The following is a 19,741-nucleotide window of genomic DNA, read 5'->3' as shown; positions in this document are numbered from 1 at the left end:
GGACAGGCAGAACGAGCAGGCTGCTTTTCTCTTCTTTTGCTTCTGCGTGGGCCCCTCCCAGCCCCTTGGAGGAGAGGGCGGAACCTTCACCTTCATGCCAGGGAGCCCCAGCTCCCCAAGGCTCTGCCAACAGCTCTAAGACCCTGCCTTGTGGGGCCCTCGTCCAGGAGGGTCCAAGCAGCTGCTCTGTTGATCAAGAGGGGTGTGGAAGAGTAGGGACGGGGAAGCAATAAATAAAATAATTAACGCTGATGTAAGTAGCTTGGTCTGAGCCAAGCTGCCTGGGAGAGGCCCAGAGTCTAGAACTAGTGTCGCTCACTGGCAGGGCTCATTCTCCTTTCTCTGAGTCTCAGTTTTCTCATCTATAAAATGGGTGTGTTGGTCTAGAAATGAGGCTCTTAATCTGCTGGGAGTGCAGAGCCCTCTGAGGCTAGAGGCAAACCCGTGAGAACACGAATTCTAGAGCAGGAGGCTGATGCCTTTCCTTGGATGCTACCGTCAGGTCCCCAGTGAGGTTGGGTCTTTAAAAACCTGCCCCACCTAACAATCTCTGTTGCTTGAAGGTCACCAGGAAATGACACAGAAGCCCTTGGAATGGTGCCCAAGTGCTCACGTAGGCCTGAACCCTGCAGCTCTGAGGGTCCGGCCCCTGGGAAAGGGAGGGCAGCAGTCCCATCTGCTCCTCAGAAGAGCTGGTGCCAAGGGGGCCCCTTTGAAGGGCCTGCTTAGGTCCCGGGCCCCAACTGGAATGGCACAAAAAGACAGCCCCATCCCCGCCCTCCTGATAGCCTCATGGTGCCATAAGATGGAGTGACGCAGATGTTCAAGCCAGGGAGGAAGTGTTGGGTCCAGTGTCTGAGGCCAGCCACATTACAGGGGTTCTTGCTGTGCTCGTGCTCTGGAAAGAGTTTCTGCCCTGCAGCTGCAGGCAGCCCAGCTGGAGCTGAAAGAGTGGAAACTTCAGTAATAAAGCAATTAAAGAGCTGCAAAAGATCATCAGCTTGCTGACCGTATTTCAAAAAATGCGAGTAAGCAGTTGATCATATTCCCAAGCCTCCATCTTCTGTGAGAAGCCATAGGTCAAGCACAGGCGCGTCCAGGCCTGTCCCACCAGGACCCTTTGCCCTCTCCCAGATGACTTAGCCCCGGGATGGTCCTCGACTCACACTGGGAGATTATAAGTGCAGAGCAGCTGGAGTTTATAAAGGTGCCCTGCAGCGTTAAACTCGCATGGTTAATTTCATCCCACATCAGAGGCTTACAGAAAGGGGTGTCTAGAGTGATCATCATTACCTGCTGTATTCATGATTACCCCCATCTTTAGGTGAGGAAACAGACTCAGGGGGTTACCCAGCTATGAGACAGAGGCCTGGTCTTGCCACCTAAAAGTTGAGGCCAAGTTAAGGTATTTTTCACTCACTTATCTGCTCAGTTAAGTCATGATGCCAAAATACATATTACAGTCCGATCAGGGATAGGCAACGAACAGCCTTCTTCAAATCTAGCTCAGTGCTTTACTGAGATCCCCACCCAGGTGGCACTGAAGGCATTAAGAAGCAGACACCCAGAGCCGGGCGCAGTGGCTCACACCTGTAATCCTAACACTTTGGGAGGCTGAGGCAGGCGGATCACGAGGTCAAGAGATCGAGACCATCCTGGCCAACATGGTGAAACCCTGTCTCTACTTAAAATACAAAAATTAGCCGGGCGTGTTGGTGGACACCTGTAGTCCCAGCTACTCAGGAGGCTGAGGCAGGAGAATCACTTGAACCTGGGAGGCAGAGGTTGCAGTGAGCCGAGATTGCACCATTGCACTCCAGCCTGGCGACAGAGTGAGATTCTCTCAAAAAAAAAAAAAAAAAAAAAAAGCAGACACCCAGATAGAACAGCAAAGTGGGATTCTCTGGGGGCCAATAGCCTTCCAAGCTGAGAGCCTCAGGAGCTGACAGCATTCCGGGCTGAGGGCCTTGAGCAGACTCTGACCCACGCAGTTATTTTCTCTAAACAGGTGATTATCATTAACAAACAGGTGTTTGGTGTCTTCTCATAGAACCAAGATAAACTAGGTAGGCAGCTGGTGCCTGCTTACCAGTGATCAAGGACAAACAAGAAAGCATTCTCCACGAGGGAGCCACGGGGGCAGGGTCACGTATCCCGAGCTTAAAGAATTGTTTTAACCGGTGTATGATATACATATACTGCCTTGCTACTTTAGAAAGCCCCAAGTAGTTTTCCACTTGGTGGGGGCAGCAAGGGTTTTTCTTGCCGCTGTTCTTAGCAGACAATATATTTTATCATACACTCAGCATTTCTCAACAGTGCTTGTTTTTGTAAATAAAGTTTTATTGGAACAGCCATACCCATTGATTTACATATGATCTATGGCTGCTCTTGCCACAACGGCAGAGTTGACTAGTTGCAACAGAAACTGTATGGCCCATAAAGCCTGTCACGTTTCCTATCTGGTCCTTTACAAGAACATTTGCCATAGTCTGGAATATTTGCATCAAACTGGATTTCCCCAAGAAAGCAGGTCATCAGGAAGGTGAGTTCTTTATTTTCTTTATAATTATTTTTAATAATTTCAACCTTTAGATTCGGAGGGTGTATGTGCAGGTTTGTTACATGGGCATATGGGATGATGCTGAGCTTTGGGGTACAAATGATCCCATCACCCAGGTAGTGAGCATAGTACCCAGTGGTTTTTCAACCCCTGCCCCCCTTCTTGCCCCCTCCTCTCTAGTGGTACCCGGTATATGTTGTCATCTTTATGTTCACGAGTATTCAGTGTTTAGCTCCCACTTATAAGTGAGGACATGCATTATTTGGTTTTCTTTCCCTGTGTGAATTTACCTAAATAATGGTCTCTGGCTGCATCCATGTTGTTGCAAAGAACATGATTTCATTCTTTTTTATGACTGCATAGTATTCCGAGGTGTACCCATACCACATTTTCTTTATCCAGTCCACTGTTGATGGGCACCTAGGTTGATTCCATGTCTTTGCTCTTGTGAATAGTGCTGTGGTGAACGCGAGTGCATGTGTCTTTTTGGTAGAATGATTTACTTTCTTTGGATATATACCCAGTAAGGGGATTGCTGGGTAGAATGGTAGCTCTAAGTTGTTTGAGAAATCTCCAAATTGCTTTCTACAGTAGCCGAACTCATTTACATTCCCAGTGACAATATATAAGTGTAGGGAGATGACTTCTTAACCAAAGGCCTGATGTCTAAGAGCACACAGCAATAATGCCAATGACCACAACACCTGCATTTAATCAACTGTGAATACTACCCTGCCCAGGCTTCCTTCAAAGCTCTGAAGTTGCAGCCTCAGCAGATACTGGGGCATGGGTAGTAATTTTGAGACCACCACCACCAGAGGAAGAAGCTTGTGTCTGAGGTTAGAAGTGGGAATAGGAGGCCGGGCGTGGTGGCTCACTCCTGTAATCCTAGCACTTTGGGAGGCCAAGGCGGGCAGATTGCCTGAGTTCAGAAGTTCCAGACCAGCCTGGGCAACACGATGAAAATGCAAAAAATACTAAAAATACAAAAAAGCCGGGCGTGGTGGCTGGTGTGCGCCTGTAGTCCCAGCTACTCGGGAGTCTTAGGCAGGAGAATCACTTGAACCCGAGAGGTGGAGGCTGCAGTGAGCCGAGATTGCACCACTGCACTCCAGCCTGGCAACAGAGCAAGACTCTGTCTTAAAAAAAAAAAAATCGCAAAAACAAAAAACAAAACAACAAAAAACAACCCTCATACTGTTTGAAGAAAGTTTATGAATTTGTTTTGGGCCGCATTGAAAGCCATCCTGGGCCTCGTGGGTTGGACAAGCTTGGTCTGGATTCAGGAGGATCTGCCTCTGTTTCCTCCCATCATTCTAGACCCTTGTTGAGGTGTTAGTGGATGCTCCAGCCGGGTCTCAGCCGAGCACCTGGGTTCAGGCTGAGGTCCATGCTTAGCTCTGGGCATGGACACTGAACCGGGAGTGGCAGTACCTATGGCTTGTCCTCACCAGGGTCTCCTTCCTTTGCCACCGTGGGCAGCTCTGGGTTGTTTTATAGGGGAAAGTGGCATCTCCTCCCCTGCTCATGAGGAAGTTGGTGCTGAGCAAAGGTAGCCTCTGCGGGCAGGGGATGGCAGGAACCAGCAGAGTGAGGGGTGGTGAGAGGTCTCAGAGAGAGAGACTCCCTTGTTCTGACCCTCTCCAGCTGACTGCAGGTCCGCGGGCCTCCCCCATGTGCTTCTCTGCCCCTCTGCTAACTTCAGTCCACATCTCAGCCTCCGAGGATGGGGCGTCTGGGGTGATCCCCTCTGGCTCTCCTCAAGCACTGCTCTGCGGGACCTTGTAGGGTGCTCCCTAGCCCTGTGCTCTTCCCTTTCCCTCTACTTCTTCCAGGAGTCGGGTCTCTGCCAGGCCAGCGCTCAGACTGGAGCTTTGCGGGGGGGCTGGGAAGGTAACCTTTGCCAATGGGAGCGGGTGTTACAGTGCCTCCTTCCCTCCTAGCTTGCGACCCTCCGATTAATCTCCAGCAGCGTGCCTAGAAACACAGCTGCTATCATTTGGGGCGCAGGTCCTTCGGGGAATCCCGGTTCCCGGACCCGGCCACCGAGCCGACCCCGCCCCGCCGCGGGCTTTGTTCCCTGTGCGGCGCACTGCACGCGGCAGCCACCCAGGGGCGCTGGGCCGAGGCGGGGCGCGCGCCCTCCCCACTCCTTCCCGCCCCCACCCCACTCCTTCCTGCCCCCACCCACTGCTCCTCCCTCCCTCCCCCTCCCCCCCTCCCCCCCGCTCCTTCCCCCTCCTCACCCCCTCCCCCCCCTCCCCCCAGCCCACGTGCCAGCCGGCCGGACTTGGGCTTCGCCACCATCTCTGAGCCGCCTCCACGCACCCCGCGGCCAGGCCAGCCCAGCCCGCTTGTCCCGTTGCTGCCTCCGCTCCAAGGATGGGCGCCGGGACCTCCTCCGCCGCTCGCCTGCCAGCATCTACACCGCGCACCTGTGGCGCGCCCTCCAGGGGTGGTTTTTCTCCAGGGAGAGATGCCCAGCTAACCCCCGGGCTCCTGTCTCACTCTACCTGCTTCACGCACAGTGATCATCTGACTTACAGACGCGTCGTAAGCACTAAATAAATGTCGAATGTGTGTAGGCACTCGTCCGCTCTTTACTATACCTCATTTTTTAAAGTTAATGGATGTTATTTTTTCGAGCAATTTTAGGTTCACAAAATTGAGCCAAAAGTACAAGGAGTTTCATTTACCCCCTGTACCCATCCCCGCATACCCTCCCCTACTCTCGACCTTCCAACCAGGACGTGCATTGCTTGCCATCGTGAGCCTACACTGCCACATTAGGATCACCCGAAGTCCACAGTTTTCTTTAGGGTTCACCCTTGGTGCTGTATACTCCAGGCGTAGGACATGTATAAGGACATGTCATTCTCGTAGTCACTGCTCTAGAAATCCTCTGTGCTCACACTGTTCAACCCTCTCTCTTACCAACCCCTGGCAACTATTGCTCTTTTTACTGTCTCCATCGTTTTATGGACTCGTACCTAATTTTCACAACCATCCAAGAGGTAGAAACCCTTCCCCTTTTGCCCTTGAAGACACTGAGGCTTAGGGATGTTGCCAGGGCCCTGTTGGCTTCCAGGTAGGAGAGCCACTAAATTCCAATCGGCTTCCAGGTTTCCTGCACCCCTGCCTGGGATACACTCTTGAAAAACAGAGCCAGTGATGGCATGACCACAGCGCTGTCCCATCCTGGCCAGCAAACAGGCTCCCTCAGGGGACTCCACTGCTCTACCTGGACACTACTGCAGGTGGAAAGTGGGGAAGGAGTGACAGGTGTGGACTGCCTTGCTTAGCTTCTGGGAGGAACCATTTGTGCCTGCTGCCAGGCCTGCTGAAACATTTCTAGGCTGGTGAAGTACAGATGGAAGCTCTGGCCAGTGGTCTGCCCCTTCCTTTCCCCAACCCAGGCTCCAACTTCTGTGTAAGGAATTTGCAGAGTAGTATGTATGGGCATCCAGCCTGCAGCCCAAGCTCCATTCCCATCCCAGAGCCAAACACCCCCAAGCTGATCCTCAGGCCCAGGAGTGTGCACCCTGGTGAGAGCAGATGGCTGCAAGAAGAAAGACCTGCAGATGCTCTAAAGTGGGCCCCGGGAACTTTGGGCAGGGCCCCGGGAACTTTGGGCAGGGCCCTGGGACCTTTGGGCAGGGCCCCGGGTACCTGGAGCATGATCTGAAAGGGAGGACATGAACTCGGGGTGGGCATGTCCCTTGACCTTGTGCTAGGGTTACCAGATTTAGTAAATTAAAACAGGGGTCCCCAACCCCTGGACATGGACCCATCCTGGTCTGTTAGGAACTGGGCTGCATAGCAGGAGGTGAACAGCAGGTGGGTGGGCATTACCACCTGAGCTCCACCTCCTGCCAGATCATCAGGCCTTAGATTCTCATGGGAGCTCAAACTTTATTATGAACTGCTAATGCAAGGGATCTAGGTTGCCTGCTCCTCATGAGAATCTAACTAATGCCTGATCATCTGAGGTGGAACAGTTTCATCCTGAAACCAATCCCCTGCCCCAGTTGGCAGAAAAGTTGTCTTCCATGAAACTGGCCCATGGTGCCGAAAAAGTTGGGGACTACTGAATTAAAACACAGAACACCCATTTAAATTTGAATTTTAGATCACTGTATTAGTCTGTTTTCTCGTTGCCGATAAGACATACCTGAGACTGGGCAATTTACAAAAGAAAGAGGTTTAATGGACTTACAGTTCCACATGGCTGGGGAGGCCTCACAATCATGGCAGAAGGCAAGGAGGAGCAAGTCATGTCTTACATGGATGGCAGCAGACAAAGAGAGAGTTTGTGCAGGGGAACTCCTCTTTTTAAAACCATCAGATCTGGCGAGACTTATTCGCTATCACAAGAATAGCACACAAAAGTCCTGTCCCCATGATTTAATTACCTTCTGCTGGGCCCCTCCCACAATATGTGGGAATTCAAGATGAGATTTGGGTGGAGATACAGCAAAACCATATCAATAATCAACAAACACTATTTTAATAGAAGTATGTCTCAAATGCATACTTAATACCCCCCAAATTATTTGTTGTTTATCTGAAATTTAAATTTAATTGGGCATCCTGTATTTTATCTGCCAACTCTGCCCATTGGACTCCTGACCTGTGGGGAGCAACACAGCAGGAGGAGGGACCAAGTGGAGTCCTCTAAAGTATGGGGCTTGGGCAGGGTCCTCCGTCCTCTGTGCTGAGGCTGTCCTAGCTCCATGTTTCAATATCCTGAAATTGCAGCAGGGTCCTGGCTTCTAGGGGTCCTGGAAACAAGGTCCTTGCCAGGAGCTAGCTCTGCTCAGTAGGAGGCCGGGTAGGTTTGACAATAAACTTTGCCATTGAAGCCTCTGGAATGCAGGTATGTTGAGTAAAGGCTAGGAAGGCAACAGATGGTGTAAGGAGGTGGGGAGGTGGGATGGGGACAGGAAAGTGTGCTTGCAGCTGCTGCCTCCATCTTGGTCCTTCCAAGGAGGTTAGAGAAGGTCAGGGGGATGGGGAAAGGTTTTAGGGAGAGACAGGAAGGACAGGAGGGACACAGTGACAGATCCCTGCACTGTGGGGTGAAACACACTGTGGTTGTGCAGCCTACTTTCCTGGCTGCAATGTCCCTTTCACATCACCATAGTTAGCATCCAGGGCCAGGTTGTGAAGGAAGCCAGGCAGGATCTGATGGAAGCCGAGCAGATGGCCTATTGAGGCACAGAGGGTGGGTTTCTTGCAGGCTTGGTGTTGGTGCCCATTGCCCTGGGCTTGGGCCCATGCAGCTGAGTGGTCTCTCAGGGCAGTGAGGGGAGCTATCACTGGAAGGGGAAGATCTGGCTCAGGGAAGAGGTGGTGGATATGGTGGAAAGACCAAGGTGAATGTTTGGAAATGACTTCTGGAAAGCTTTTGTGGAGGACTCACTGATCTGCTTTAGAATTGGGGTCCCAGTCTATCCTAGTGGCTTGGAAAGGGGCCTCCTGGAAGACAGGGAAGCCGCTGTTCTCAGGGCAATGGTGAGTGTTCTCGTATACACTCCCAGGTGGGCCTGGACCACGCCCTCCATGTATCTAAGCCTCAGCTTCCTCACCTGGTGAATCGTGATAATCTGGGGGGTTTATTGTGAAAATCAAATGATGCATAAAAGCAACTTGCCAGGGGAAAGTGTACTTGTAGAAAGTACAAGATAGCATTGATTGTTAGTGTGTACGGAGCCCTTCCTTGGGGCCAGACCCTGTGTCAGTCTGCAGGGAATTGGAATGATTTCCATGGAGCCAAGGTCTGGTGGGGAAGACAGGTTTGTGACCAGGTCACAAAGGTGTGGGCAGGTGGCTCCAGCAGGATCCGAGGAATGAAGTGGTCCCTTCCTCCCTGAGCTCATTCCTGACAGCCCTATTCTGTGGGAGTCTGTTCCTTGGGAGGTGAGGAAGGGGTTACCCAGGAGGTGTTGCTGGATGGAGCCCTCAAATGTGGGGCAATGTTACCAGATAGAGCAGAGTGGGAAGAAGATTTCAGTATGGCAGGCAGGAAGGGAGGCCAGGGGCCAGCAAGAACCTGGGGGAAGGGGGCTGCCAGGTAAGAGCGGAGGCCTCATCAAAGTGCCTTGGCCCCCAGGAGCTTGAACTGTGTCCTCTGGGCAGGGAGGAAGCATGCAGGTGACGGCATCTGGGTGGCAGTTTGAAAATATCACTCTGGTTTCCACTGAAGTCAAGGTTTACAGATGCAAGGTGGGAAGGAGGCTGGGAATCTAGAGTGGGGAGGTTTCTGCTATGGTCCAGATTAGCTAACAAGGGTCTGATTGGGTGGGGGTGTGGCTGTGGGTATGGAGAGGAAGACACATCCTGTAATGTTAGAATTGGAATCTGCAGGGCTCAGTACCATCCTTACTAAACCCCTCTCAGGATCCTGGGCCCTCTGAGCCCCTTCCTCCCTGAGCTCATTCCTGACAGCCCTAGTCTGTGGGAGTCTTCACTCCTCTGAACACTGCGAACCTCTGCTTCCCACACCACTGACTTTAGAGTCTAGTGGCGTGCTTTTTTAAACATTTATTTATTTTTAATTGTTTCCAGGTCCCAGTTGTTTTCTTGAATGTCACAGAAATGTTGGTGAAATTATTTTCTAGGGCAGAGCTGGCTTGTTTACTTATTTGCTTTCTCTCCCTCTCTCCCTCTCTCCCTCCCTCTAGCCTGCCCTCCCCCTTCACACTCTCTCTCCCTTTCCTTCCTTCCTTCCTCCTTTTCCCTCCCTCTCTCCCTTCCTCTCTCTCTTTCTCTCTTATACTTGCGACCTTGCATCTATTATGCCATTGCACTGTTCCAGTTTTTGGCAATTATGAACAATGCTGCTTATAAATATTTCTATAATTGTGTTTTGATGAACATGGATATATATCTCTTGGGCACTTAGCTAGGAGTAGAATTGCTGGGTCACAAGGTTCACATATGTTTGACATCAATTGGTTCTGCCAAGCAGTTTTCCAAAGTGATTGTATTGATTTTTGTTCTCGTCAGCAGTCTATGAAAGTTGCAATTGCTCCATACCCTTGTCAATACTTAGTATTGTCAGCTTTAAGATTTTTTAGCTATTCTGGTGTTGGCATAGTAGTATTTCATTGTGGTTTTAATTTGCGTTACTCTGGTGACTGAAGGGGTTGACCACTTTTTCCTATATTTGTTGGCCATCTTGGTATCCTCTTTTGCAAGGTGCCTGTTCAAGTCTCTCATTCATTTTCCTAATGGGATTAGGAATATTTAACTATCTGGATACAAGCCCTTTGTCTCTTTTGGGTGTAGTAAACATCATCTGCTCAGTGGCCTTCTTTTTTACTCTTTCTTCTCTTTCTTCTCTTTTGCTTCATGACATCACTTTCTTAATGATGTCTTTTGATCAAGAGAAGTTTCTCATTTTAATACAGTTCATTTAATCTATCTTTTCCTCCACAGTTGAAGCATTTACTGGAAAGTTTTAAAAATCTTTTCCTACACCAAGGCTATGAAAGTATTTTCTTGCATTTATCTTGTGGGAGCTTTATTGTTCTGCCTCTCACATTTAAATCTATAATTCACCTGTAACTGGTTTTTATGTATGGTGTGAGGTAGGGTCAAGTTTCACTTTTTTTTTTTCACATGGATATCCAATTTACCCAACTCCAGACACTGAAAAGACAGTGCTTTTTCCACTCTCTGTAGTGCACCTTTTGTTATCCATCAACTGTACCTATATGTCTGTTTCTAGAATTTCTATTCTGTTCCACTGGTCTATTTGTTTATCTGTGCACCAAATAATACAATGACTTAACTATTGTAGCTTGGTAAATTTTGATATCTGATAGAAAAACTCCTCCTAAATTTGCCCATACTGTACTTATCACACTTTAATGCAATTCCGTTTACTGGTGTGAAAGATGAGAGTCAACATTTACTTGCCAAGATTTAAATGTGCAAAAATCCTAACTTTACAAATTTTCTGTAACTGACCTTATTTTACTTTAAAGCCCTTCATTCCTACTGTCAGTCTGTTGCTGTCTTTGGATTTGTTGTTGTTGTTATCCCATATTCTCCATTGGTAGTTTGTTAATTATGCATTATTCTATTTTGATTGGCTTTCTTAGAGATAAAAACATACATCCATAAGTCTAATATAAATTGGTACTTTCACCATGTCCAGGCAATACAATGATCTTAGAACACTTTAATTTTATTTATTCTGTTTTTGTGTATTGTGATACATTTTAATGTATATTTTAAAGCACTTTAGAAAGTATTATTGCCATTATTTTATATCACCAATATTCATTTAGATTTACCTACATATATAATTTTTCTGGGTCTCCATACTTCTTCCTGCATATCTGTGATTCTATCTGTGATCATTTTTATCTTCCTTTAGCATTTCCTAATGTGGTTCTACTGGTGACAAATTATCTCTGATTTTGATGTCTGAATGATGAATTAATCTCAGATTCATTTTTGAAAGGTATTTTACCGAGTATAGAATTCTAAGTTGGTTGTTATATTCTTACAGCATTGTGAAGATATTAGTCTGTTGACTTCTGGCTGCTTTATTTCTGTGAAGTCAGCTGTCTGTCTTATGGTTGCTTCATTTAAGACATGTCTTTTTTCTCTAGACGTTTTTAGGATTTTATCTTTGTCTTTGGTTTTCAGCAGTTTTGGTCTATCATGCCTAGGGGGGTGTGTGTGTGTGTGTGTGCGTGTGTGTGTGTGTGTGTATTTATCCTTCTTGGGGGGTACCCAGAGCTTCTAGAATCTATAACTTGATTTCTTTAATTAGTTTTGGACAATTCCCAATGTTTATCCCTTACAATCTACTTCTGACCTATTCTCTTTCTCTTCTCATGCTGGTATACCAGTTACATATATAATAGACCTTTTTGTCACATATATTTTTTCTCTTCTGCTCTTTTCTTCATTTTCTCTCCTTTTGATTCTGTCTTTCAGGTGGAAATTTTCTTCCATCTTCCAGTTAACTACATCTTCTTTTCAACTGAATGTAATTTGTTTTTAAATGCAGCCGTCAAATTCTTAACTTTATATATTGTGGTTTTAGTTACAAATTTAACGTTTAGCTCTTTTTTATATAGTTTCTGGTTTCTGCCAAAATCTTTGTCTTTTAACTCCATGGATTTATCAATTATGGTTATTTTAAAATCTGTTTCTACTAATTTTCAGATTTGGATATTCTGTAAACTTCTTTTCTTTTTAAGATTTTTATTATTTTTAAAAGATACTGTATATATTTGAGGTTTGTAACATGTTATGGCATACATATAGATAGTAAAATTATAGTGAAGCAAATTAACTTATCTGTCATAGTTACTGTGAGTTCATTTCTATTGTCTATTTTTTCTCTTGGCTTTTGTTTGGATCTGATCTTTTGGCAAGCCTTGTTGGTTTTGCTGGATGTCATATATGAAAAACAGCAGAAATCAATTTGAAATTCTGAACAATGCTATCTTCCTTCAGAAAGGATTTGCTTTTACTTCCTGCCAGCCTACGGCTAAGAGCAATTTGCCCTAATTCATTCAGGAGTCAGTACGACTTTAGTCATCATGAGTACTGGCCTATTTTCTGTTCACTCATACCACTAGGGTGTAGCCATTTTGTATTTAAACCAAAAGCCTGGGTTTTAAAATCAAGACCTATCTTTTTTTTTTTTTTTTTCCTCCAAGACAGTCTCACTCTATTACCCAGGCTGGAGTGCAGTGGCATAGTCTTGGCTCATTGCAACCTCTGCTTCCCAGGTTCAAGCGATTCTCCTGCCTCAGCCTCCCAAGTAGCTGAGACTGTAGGCACACACCACTATGCCCACCTGATTTTTTGTGTTTTTAATGGAGACAGGGTTTTACCATGTTGGCCAGGCTGGTCTCGAACTCCTGGCCTCAAGTGATCTACCTGCCTTGGCTTCCAAAGTGCTGGGATTACAGGCATGAGCCATCGCACCCAGCCAAGAGCTATCCTTTTAAATTGTCTCTAAACTTCACTTGTATGTCCTGAGCCTCTTGAGACTGTGAGATGCTCTGCTCAGTTTTCTCAGTCTATTGGCAAGTTACTTAGGGGAATTTGGTCCCAAATTCCTGGCTCCCCTTCTGATGCATCAGTCAAGGGGAAAAGTGGTCCCACATTTCTGGCTCACCTTTCATGGCTTACTTCTGGATGATTCCCCACAAATTCTTGCTTCCTCAATTGTTTTCTGATGCCTTCAAGCAGTTATGTTTTTTGTAAATATATTTTTCCAGAATTTCTAAATGATTTCAATGGAAGAGTTGGTCCAAGATATTCTTGCTAGGAATTCTGTTTCTGGACTTGGTCGGTAAGTGGTCCTGAGAGGAGACACTGGGGTCACTCTCTGGCTCACACACCCCAGATCTACTGTCTTCTCCTGGTCCAGCCACACTCCTCAGCATCACCATTTCCACGGGCACCGTCAGGGCTTCTGGGAAGCTGCCTCGCTTCATAAATCAAGGGACAACATTGTGTCTGGTCATGGAAATTTAATTTATCTTCAGGCAATACTTGGAACCAGACACGTATGTCTACAGAGGCCCCTCAAGTGTTCACTTCAAAGGCATTTTTCATCAGACAGCACTCTCACCCTCATTTCTCCTCCTTCCCACCCCTCCAGTAGGAAGTTGAGTGTGGAGAGGATGGGCACCCCAGAGAAACCCAGTGTTTGGATATTCCTAGCCAGATTCTATTCTGTATATGGACATAAACTGGACATGTATACAGACAGATAATCTATCCAACATGCAGAATAAAGTGAAAAATGAAGTGTGAACTGAAAGTAGGGCCCACAAACTTGCTCTGTATCTGCAATTAAGGCAAAATCCATGAAAAAGAAAGATTTTTACCCAGAGCACTGCATATGCAAACTCCAAGCCTCAGTGATAACGATGAAGGTGTGTGAGTGCATGTCTGCATGCATGCATGGTGTGCGCGTAAGAGGAAAGAATATTTAGCAAGCTAGCCCGTACAGGAAAGACGAAAGTGGAAACAAATCTGGGTGTTGTTTGGCAATATGGCTTGAATGGCCTTTCCAGTGGGTTATTTTGGTCCTGGAGTGCAGTCATTCTCAACAATGTTTACATCAAGCAACCTTGGGTCCTGGACATCCTGCCTACTGGGCGACTTCAATACCGGAAAGAGATGAGAATGGCCTTTGATTGGGAAATTAGCTTCTTTCAAATGCTCCTTGGAGCAGAAGCATGGAATCTTGCAGTGTGAGAGTGGAAAGAAATCTTGGAGATCGTCTTGTCCACCCCCTCATTTTCCAGATCATGAAGTGCAGGCTTGGAGAGTGGAGGGAACTTTCTCGAGGTTGCACAGAGGATCAGTGGCCGAGGAAGTCTTGAAAACCAGCCTCCTGATTTCTGACCCCCTCAGTCTAACCTTAGTAATGATAAAAAGGGATTGAAAATAATGGATGATGAAGGGAATTTCCAAAATCCCCAAATCATAATAAGAAGCTTTGAAATACGAAACTTTAACCAATGATTAGATCCTGTTATTGGCATGAGAAGCCATAATGATGTCTCTTTCTCATACAAACAGATGAGAGTAATGGGATGTGACCATTTTTCTCAGGTAAAGCACACCATATACTCCAAACTCTATACCCTGAACAGTATACTCAACAGGTGTCACTTTTGGGTATTCTGCATTCACTCACACTTCTGTTTGTGAAGACACACCCATTAAGTACTAGTGTGAGGCAGAAGCTACAAGGGTCGGGACCATCCTTTTCGTCTCTTGGCAGCTAAAGTTGGGGGGCCCCTGTGTCTTGGCCTTGGCCATTAGGATGTTCATATCTGGGACTTTGCATCTGGAGAGAGTGGTGCAGATGACACAATAGCCATGAAGTGACAGCTTCTAGTGCTGCTGGTGGTGGGGCCAGGGGCAGTTCCTAGCAAGACTATTCTTGGGGCATGACTTCCTAGCAGACTATTCTTGACCATTTTCATTGATGTCCTGCCTCTTTTTTTTTTTTTTTTTTTTTTGAGACGGTGCCTCACTGTTGTCTAGGCTGGAGTGCAGTGACACAATCTTGGCTCACTGCAGCCTCGAACTCCCAGGCTCAAGCAGTCCTCCCACCTCAGCCTCCCAAGTAGCTGGGATGACTACAGGTGCATGCCTAATTTTTAACTATTTGGTTAGAGACGGGGTCTCACTATATTGCCAGGCTGATCTTGAACTCTTGGGATCCAGTGATCCTCCTGCCTCAGCCTCCCAAAATGCTGGGATTACAGGCATGAGCCACTGTGCCTGGCCAGTCCTGCCTCTTTCCTGCCTGCTTCCTGAGGCTGGCTCTCCAACTTCCTGTCAGTCTTTTGAGCTGCAGTATCCTTTAAAGAAATCCCCTTTCTGCTTAAGAGCTGGTCTCTCCTCACTTGGATACAAGAGCCTTGGTGGAGGGCATTGCAAGAATGAACACTCTACAAGTCTCTGCATGTAGTGCTTTTGCTGGGCTCTCTTTGTTACGTATGGCTCACTGTCAAGATTAGAGAGATGCTTCCTTTGATGTCCAAATAAAATAAAGTTGGAGACTATAATTAAATTTCCCCGGGACCTACAGCCTTGCTCCAGGGAAAGGAATTTTAAAGGTCAGAGTGTCTCAATGTCCAGCTGGTTACCCAGTGGAGCCTGCCTTAACGTGTCTGTAGGGTACAAGGCATCTCTTCTGTTGTAGGTCCCCATTCAAGGAGGGACCAATGCTGGGGCCCAGGACTAGTCATACAATTGGCGAGACCCACCTTCAAGCAGGAGGATGTTTAGTGCAGCTCCCAGTGGCACAGGGAGGAGCTTGACCATCCTCCCCCATGTAATTGACATCAGGACCCAGATTTGTTTATGGGGATTCCACAGGTATTGTAGGAAATCAGCCTGAGGGGACAGTGTAGGGCTGGGGGACCCAATGGGGAGGGAACAAACCAGTATTTGGACACCTGCCCCTCAGATGCCCTGCCTGCCTGCAGGGTATGACCTTGTCCCGCTGAATCCCTCCTCTCTGCTGGTCCTCAGAGCAGCCTGTGTGTACAAGGACCTGGTATAGAGTGGAAGGAGACCCCACCTCCGTCCCCGCTGCACCTGCCTGAGCCTGCTCCAGGCTGAACTGCCCTAAGGAGTGTATAGTGGGAATTTGGTGATGGGGGAAGATGGAAGATTGGATATTCGACTGGGCCAAGCTATTTAAGTAATTAAAAGTGAAGCTTTTCTTATATCTGCATGTGACTTGAAAAGGTATGGAATCGTCTAGAAGCATAGAGACCTGGAGAAGGGAGATCCAGCAGAGTAGGGTGAAGGGAAGGGGTGGGAAAATGAGGACACTTCTTGCTGGCACCCTACAGAGGTCAGCTCCTTTACTCACAGGAAATCAAAATGCAAATGCAGCCTCCAGCCCACCCCACCTCCAGCCAGACTTCCACGCTTCACATCTTTCCTAAATAGAACTCACAGAACTTCCGGGGCGTGAGTCTAGTGTCAGTCCTTCACTAACACTTGCAGGGCCTGGGCAAGAATACCAGAGGTCACATATCACATGTCTAAATATTTAAACATACAAGCCAAGATAACAAGCTGTTCATTAAACTGTGTTCTATTCTTCTACCTGGGCAAGCAGACCTTCAGAAAGACCTGGAAAGCCAGGTTCTAGTTCCAGTCTTCAGGGTTGTCGGAATGCTGTGCCAGAAAGTAATCGGGTGGTGGTTGGTGGTGGGGGAGCTGCGCCAGTCTACAACCCTGACCCTCAGCCTGCGGCCAGCCTCTTTTCTCCCCACCCTTGGCTTCGTTCTGTACATCCCGAGCAAACAGCTACCCTTGGCCCTGCCTCAGCTTAGGGTTGAAGGCTCCAGTAGCAGTCTGCCCTCAGGAGCAGGAGCTGGGGAAGAGGTCCCTACAGGTGCACTGGAAGCAGGCTTCCTCCTCCCCTCCCTCCTCTCCACCCTTTCACCCCAACTCCCCTCCTCCTCTCCCTCTTCTCCACCCTTCCACCCCAACTCCCCTCTTCCCCTCCCTCCCACCCCAACTACCCTCCTCCCCCCCTCTTCTACACCCTTCCACCTCAACTCCCCTCCTCCCCTCCCTCCTCCCCTCCCTTCTACCCCCCTCCCCTCCTTTCTCTCCACCCTTCCACCCCAACTCTCCTCCTCCCCTCCCTTCTCTCTTCCCTTCTAACCCTCCTCCCCTCCTCTCCTCCCTCCTTTCCTTCCTTCTACCCCAACTCCCCTCCTCTCCTCCCTGGTCTCCTCCCTTCGACCCTGACTCCCCTCCTCCCCTCCCTCCTCCCCTCCCTCCTCCCCTCCCTCCTCCCCTCCCTCCTCCCCTCCCTCCTCCCCTCCCTCCTCCCCTCCTCCCCTCCCTCCTCTCCTCCCTTCCACCACAACTCCCCTCCTCCCCTTTCTCTCCACCCTTTCACCCCAACTCTCCTCCTCCCCTCCATTCTCTCCTCCCTTCTAACCCGACTCCCCTCCTCTCCTCCCTCCTCTCCTCCCTCTTCTTCTCCCTCCTCTCCTCCCTTCTACCCTGACTCCCCTTCTCCCCTCCCTCCTCTCCACCCTTCCGCCCCAGCTCACCTCCTCCCTTTTCTCCTCTCTACCCTTCAACCTCAACTCTCCTCCTCTATTTCCTCCTCTCCTCCCTTCCGAACTCCCCTCTTCCCCTCCCTCCCTAACTCCCCTCCTCCCCTCCTCCTCTCCCTCCTCTTCTCCCTTCCACCCCAACTCTCCCCCTCCCCTCCCTCCTTCTTTCCACCCCAACTCCCCTCCTCTCCCTTTTTCTCTCCTCTCTTCCACCCCTACTCTCCTCCTCTCCTCTTTCCTCTTCTCACTTCCACCCCAACTCTCCTCCTCCCTTCTACCCCAACTCTCCCCCTTCCCTCCCTCCTCCCCACCTTTCCACCCCAACTCCCCTCCTCCCTTCCACCTCAACTCTCCTCTTTCCCTCCCTCCTCTCCACCCTTCCACCCCAACTCCCCTCCTCCCCTCCCTCCTCTCCACCCATCCACCCCAACTCTCCTCCTGCCCTCCCTCCTCTCCTCCCTTCACCCCTCCTCCCCTCCTCCTTCTCCCCTCCCCTCCTCCCCTCCTCGCCTTCCCTCCTCCCCTCCCCTCCCCCTCCCCCCTCCTCCCCTCCTTTATACCCCGACTCTCCTCCTCCCCTCCCTCCTCTCCACCCTTCCACCCCACCTCACCTCCTTCCCTCCCTCCTCTCCACCCTTCCACCCCAACTCTCCTCCTGCTCTCCCTCCTCTCCTCCCTTCTGCCCCAACTTCCCTCCTCTCCTCCTGCCCTCCCTCCTCTCCTCCCTTCACCCCTCCTCCCCTCCTCCCCTCCCCTCCTCACCCCTCCCTTCCTCCCTTCCTCCCCTCCCCTCCTCTCCTCCCCTCCTCCCCTCCCCCCCTCCCCTCCTCCCCTCCCCTCCTCCCCTCCCCCCTCCCCTCCCCCTCCCCTCCCCTTCCCCTCTCCCTTCCCCTCTTCTCCTCCCCTCCCCCCTACCCCTTCCCTTCCCTCTTCTCCTCCCCTCCCCCCTCCCCTCCACCCCCCTCCTCCCCTCCTCCCCTCCTTACCTTTCTTTGTTCTCTTTCTTCAATTTTAAGAATACAGGAAAAGCAAAGGAAAAAGGGAAGGAAAGATCAATAAGCATAATGACTTTAAATGTTATTGATGGTAAAAAGGAAAAGACACTCACACGTTCAGGCACCTACTGAGTGGCAGGAAGGGCCGGTGTTGCACACATCCCACTCAAACCCCACAGGGACTTTCCAGGTAGGTGTGTCACCTCCTTTTTATGAGTGAAGAAGAAGCTAAGCCAGGAAGATGAGTGACACAGGGACTCTTTCCCTGAAAGAAGCACTGGGTCAGTCTGCCGGCACCCCCAGTGCGGAAGGCTAAATCTGAATTGAGATGGGGGTGGGGGAGCCTCCCAAATCCTTTCTAGCTGATGAACTCTGGGTCTGGAGGAGGATGTCAAGCAGTGAACCCCTGTGTTCCCTGGGTGTCCACATGTCCACAGTGGCACATTGTGGTATGTCCTTGCTACCCTCACGAAGGCCCACCTGCTTGGGAGTTCTAGCCACTCGGAAATGAAAATGCACTTTTGCATTTCAGAGTGTGGCTCCTATCGGAAGGATGTTGAAGCGGTGGCTCAAGCCTGTAATCCCAGCACTTTGGGAGGCCGAGGCGGGTGGATCACGAGGTCAAGAGATCGAGACCATCCTGGTCAACATGGTGAAACCCCGTCTCTACTAATACAAAAAATTAGCTGGGCGTGGTGGCGCGTGCCTGTAATCCCAGCTACTCAGGAGGCTGAGGCAGGAGAATTGCCTGAACCCAGGAGGCGGAGGTTGCAGTGAGCCGAGATCGCGCCATTGCACTCCAGCCTGGGTATCAAGAGCGAAACTCCGTCTCAAAAACAAACAAACAAACAAACAAACAAACAAACAAAAACCATTTTAATTACAAGACACACCTGATTCTGCTGTGCTGCTGGAATTCTGAAATCCTGTTTTGGGTAGGGAGGGTCAGCACAGAGCTGACTACTCGGCAACAGCAGGGAGGTGTGGATTAAAGGAGTCCTGGGCTCTGAATGTGACCAGCAAGCCCCTCTGGCTGTTCTTGCTGCTGAGGGAGAAAGGGGACCTGGATCACCCACGCTGGTGAACCATGCTAACCTGCGCTTCCAGTTAGGAAGGCGGTTTTGAGTGCTCCCTAGACTTGGGGTGGGTGATGCTGTGAAGGAGAATTTACCAAGATCTGTAAAGGGCTGAGGCATCAGGAGGAAAAGCGCCGGAATGTGCTTTGTCTAAATAGACTTTTTATCCCGGTGGGAACCCTGGGCCGCCTCCTGGCCCTCCACTTTGAAGGGGTCAGAGCGGCACGTGGTCTGGGGTTAGTGGCTCTGGGTTCCAGTCCTGGCTCTGCTAGAGCATGCTTGGTGGCCTTATCCTCGCCATTTTGCCACTTGGAGCTTCAGGCCTCTCATCGCAGAATACGGCGTGGACATATCACGTGTTGAGGCCAGCCAGCATTAACGAAGCTCTTCTTCTGTTGGAGAATGTACGTCATGAATCTTTCCTTCTCAGGCCGACGGAGCCAGGCGCTTGCTTTCCCAGGCTGCTGCCATCAGGCGGAGGCATGGGTCTTGGGCTCTTCCAATCAGATGCGCCAG

Source organism: Aotus nancymaae, unplaced genomic scaffold, assembly GCF_030222135.1.
Source record: "Aotus nancymaae isolate 86718 unplaced genomic scaffold, 86718_ANA_hifiasm-v0.15.2.pri h1tg000020l, whole genome shotgun sequence".
NCBI lineage: Eukaryota > Metazoa > Chordata > Mammalia > Primates > Aotidae > Aotus > Aotus nancymaae.
This window is presented reverse-complemented; position numbering follows the sequence as displayed.